The 4788-nt window shown below is 42.6% G+C and overlaps 2 non-coding genes across 2 annotated transcripts; both read right to left on the bottom strand.

Annotated features, from left to right (window-relative positions):
- Positions 1 to 2514: 2514 nt before the first annotated feature.
- trnap-ugg lies at positions 2515 to 2586 on the bottom strand. Its single transcript has one exon. It is a non-coding gene; the product is annotated as a tRNA-Pro (tRNA).
- Positions 2587 to 2755: 169 nt separating this feature from the next.
- trnap-cgg lies at positions 2756 to 2827 on the bottom strand. The gene has a single exon. It is a non-coding gene; the product is annotated as a tRNA-Pro (tRNA).
- Between the last annotated feature and the right edge of the window lie 1961 nt (positions 2828 to 4788).

A 4788-nucleotide genomic window follows, 5' to 3' on the forward strand; every position in this document is an offset into this window, starting at 1 on the left:
GTCCACTCCCTCATCAGGCCACACGTCCACGCCCTCATCAGGCCACACGTCCACACCCTCATCAGGCTACACGTCCACACCCTCATCAGGCTACACGTCCACACCCTCATCAGGCCACACGTCCACACCCTCATCAGACTAGATGTCCACACCCTCATGAGACTAGATGTACACACCCTCATCAGACTAGATGTCCACTCCCTCATCAGGCCACACGTCCACGCCCTCATCAGGCCACACGTCCACACCCTCATCAGGCTACACGTCCACACCCTCATCAGGCTACACGTACACACCCCCATCAGGCTACATGTATAAAACCCCATCAAGCTACACGTACACACCCCCATCAGGCTACATGTATAAAACCCCATCAGGCTACATGTATAAAACCCCATCAGGCTACACGTATAAAACCCCATCAGGCTACACGTATAAAACCCCATCAGGCTACACGTATAAAACCCCATCAGGCTACACGTACACACCCCCATCAGGCTACATGTATAAAACCCCATCAAGCTACACGTACACACCCCCATCAGGCTACATGTATAAAATCCCATCAGGCTACATGCCCCTGTTCGATTTAATCAACTGTTGTTACTTCGAAGTTGTCTGGGTCTTACCTGAAATGTCCTTCATACAGTATGCAGATTTTCATATGTGTAAGGATACTGACACACAAACACACATTCTATAATATTGAACTCTGTTGTGGTCAAATAAAAGCAGCCATTACAAAACAACTTAGTAAAATGTGACTTGTGCCACTTATGTGCCACGGTGAAACAACTAATGGGTTGACCAATCATGTGCCACGGTGAAACAACTAATGGGTTGACCAATCATGTGCCACGGTGAAACAACTAATGGGTTGACCAATCATGTGCCACGGTGAAACAACTAATGGGTTGACCAATCATGTGCCACGGTGAAACAACTAATGGGTTGACCAATCATGTGCCACGGTGAAACAACTAATGGGTTGACCAATCATGTGCCAAGGTGAAACAACTAATGGGTTGACCAATCATGTGCCACGGTGAAACAACTAATGGGTTGACCAATCATGTGCCAAGGTGAAACAACTAATGGGTTGACCAATCATGTGCCACGGTGAAACAACTGATGGGCATCAACTCCGGCTCCACAGTCTTCACCCTCTCAAACTTCTGGCAGACTAGACAGGTACTGACCTTGAGGCACAACGTGGCAGATATAATAGAATGTGATTGATAAACAAAAGGTTATTTCACTTACCCAGCCGTCCACATCCTTGATGCCAGGGGATGTAGGTTAATTTTGGCAATCATCCCCTTTACTCCAAAATGGCCAGCAAGCATTTCATTCAGTATGGCGTCCTTCTCCTCCTTAGTGAAAAATCACCCTCCTGTGTGGCTGGCCATCCTTTCCCCGTAGGTACATGTGATTGCCTAACAAATTGAAAATTGAAAGAGAAGAGTTGTCATGCCATTGAAGTGCAAGCTACATACAAACAGAAAGCTAAAATAACGGTTCAAATTTAATTTAATTTTGTCACATGCATCGAATACAACAGGTGTAGGTAGACCTTACCGTGAATTTTTTTAAATATATTTTTATTTATTTATCTCTCTGCCAGTGTATTTATCCCTGTGTTTACTGTCTCTCTGTACCGGTGTATTTATCCCCGTGTTTCCTGTCTCTCTGTACCAGTGTATTTATCCCTGTGTTTCCTGTCTATCTGTGCCAGTGTATTTATCCCTGTGTTTCCTGTCTCTCTGTGCCAGTGTATTTATCCCTGTGTTTCCTGTCTCTCTGTGCCAGTGTATTTATCCCTGTGTTTCCTGTCTCTCTGTACCAGGTTGTCTTGTATGTTTAGTTGAGTCAACCAGCGTGTTTTTACCGTACTACTTTTTCTAGTCCTCCCGGTTTCGACCCTTTCCTGTATCTGGACTCTGTACCCACCTGTCTTGACCACGAGCCTGTCTGTCACTATGTACCTCCCGGACTCTGTACCCACCTGTCTTGACCACGAGCCTGTCTGTCACTACGTACCCACCTGTCTGACCATTCTGCCTGCCTTGAGCACGACAGAAAGACATGTGGACAGAAAGACATGTGGACAGAAAGGTATTTTGCAAGCACTATTATTATGTGTGGGGCTTTACAATATATCTAAAGTCAACAACAGGACCCCGAAAGATAACCGTCATAGACAACACACAGCACGGTATGGCACGCATTTAATAAACTGATTCTATGGAATCTACTGTGTTGCCTGCTGGAATAAACTACCTTCCGAAATTCTGGAAATTCGACGGGATGACATGAGACAAAAAAAAAACAGGTTGATGGAGACTTGCAATAACTGGGACATACTGCCCCCTACAAACAGTAACAGATATGACAGTCAAACATAAAAACTTAAAGAAAAATCTACTTTATCCAAAGACGTCTTAATTACTCCATCTATGTTAATGATCTGAATAGTTTTAGGAGTAAGTATGAGTCCGGGACTGAAAAAAAGGCGGGCTCGTCCGGGATTTGAACCCGGGACCTCTCGCACCCAAAGCGAGAATCATACCCCTAGACCAACGAGCCACGTTATAGTTACACAAAAATATAGCATATATAGTGTTCATTCTACATCAAGCCGGATTACGCGTCTAACCAGAACGAAATACCATCATAACAAATCGTCTTTTAAATAACTGCTTGCATAGATGATATGCTTTCATTTAATTTAGCCAAAGTCGAGATATAAAAATAAGGGCTCGTCCGGGATTTGAACCCGGGACCTCTCGCACCCGAAGCGAGAATCATACCCCTAGACCAACGAGCCACGTGCAGTTGCATGTAACGTTTTGCCTTATAAAATAGTAACACAGACAAATCATTCTGCAACTAACATTGCCGTTCTGTAATATTCTTGACAGCTACCTATCAAATATTGCAACAAACAGCGACTATTGATAGGTATAGTTATCGTCACACCATTCTTTTATTTTAAGGTGTTGTCTTTTTGTTCGCTAAGGCCATTTACTTTAAATGCTGTTCTTCTTCCCAGTAGCCTACTTGGTGTGAACTGCTGAATGCTCATTTAAAAAAATATATATTTCACCTTTAATTTAACTAGGCAAGTCAGTTAAGAACAAATTCGTATTTACAATGACAGACTACCGAAATGCAAAATACCTCCTGCGGGGATGGGATTAAAAATAAATAAATAACATATAAATATAGGACAAAACACACATATCGACAAGAGAGGCAACACAACGTAGCAAGGCAGCAACATATGACAAATCAGCATGGTAGCAACACAACATGATATTCGATTGTTTATATTCTGTTATTGACTTGTACATTTGTTTATCCGATGTGTAACTCGGTGTTGTTGTTTATGTCACACTGCTTTGCTTTATCTTGACCAGGTCACAGTTGGAAATGAGAACCTATTCTCTACTGGCCTACCTGGTTAAATAAAGGTGAAATAAACCAAATAAAAAACAACAACATGGTAGCAACACATGACAACAACATGGTACAAACATTATAGGGCCCAAACAACAGCACAAAGGGCAAGAAGGTAGATAGATACAACAGGTGTCCATGATTGAGTCTTTGAATGAAGAGATTGAGATACAACTGTCCAGTTTGAGTGTTGAATTGCTGCTCGTTCATAACTTGCAGCTAGTTGATTGTTGACACATCAACCAGGACGAAATGAAAAGGTTCACCCTGAGTGATGTGCTTCTACACCTGCATTGCTTGCTGTTTGGGGTTTTAGGCTGGGATTCTGTACAGCACTTTGAGATATCAGCTGATGTACGAAGGGCTATATAAATAAAATTTGATTGATTGATTGATTGATTGATGTTTTATCGAGTCCCTGGGGCATTTGATGTTTTCATTGTGAATTTAAATGATTGGCGTTCAAAGCAGGCAGAAATCCGGTCGGTATTACGTAGCACTGTGATAAAGTCTCTCTCATAGGAATAAGACTTTTAGATCGTGAAAACATTTGTCATCTCATACACCTCCGATTTCAGCCCTGGCCAGTGTCATAACTCGGCAGGATGACTTCTCCCATTGATCACATTTTTGTGCGATATTCTTCGAGAAATGTGTAATTTAACAGAGGGTTAAAGCACATTTATTTTCGTATTTGTCTGCCTCTTTAGTCCAGGGTGCGTTGCAAATGGTGCCATTGTCAGAGATATTATAAACAGGAGAGAGGAATTCAATGAATGACGAACGTAAGAACACCTCACCCAGTAGACTGTTGACCAATCGCGTTCACGTTGTCATGCTGCGTCACGCAGTCGCTAAGCTCATCATCACACAATCCCTTCTCAAAGTCAATGTATGTCGAGAAACCTGCCTATTTTCATCTGGAAGGGATGTGTAATGTTGTACTTCTTGTTAACAAAATTAGTGTAAATGTTGGGTTTTTGAGCTAGCGCCCAATAGACTCCCATTCACTGACTTGAAGGAGAGTGCCCCTTGTCCCGAATTGCCCAGAATGCACCGCTCGGCCCATTGACATAACATGGGCAGTGGATTTTTCCTTTAAGGTGCATGGCAATTTGTGATTGTTGTTGTTTTGGTAATCAGTGGCTGTAGGGGATGGGTAGTGGTTTCCCTCTCCTAGGCAATCAGGAATTTGTACAGGGAGATGTGCTCTTCTCTGCTAGGCAATTAGTGTTAGTGCTTCAGCAGTGTTACTTTAGTGCCCTTTTGCAAACAGGATGCATGTTTTGGAATATTAGTTTTTTCTTACAGGCTTCCTTTTCACTTTGT

This window comes from Oncorhynchus gorbuscha, unplaced genomic scaffold (assembly GCF_021184085.1).
Source record: "Oncorhynchus gorbuscha isolate QuinsamMale2020 ecotype Even-year unplaced genomic scaffold, OgorEven_v1.0 Un_scaffold_2031, whole genome shotgun sequence".
Classification (NCBI taxonomy): Eukaryota; Metazoa; Chordata; class Actinopteri; order Salmoniformes; family Salmonidae; genus Oncorhynchus; species Oncorhynchus gorbuscha.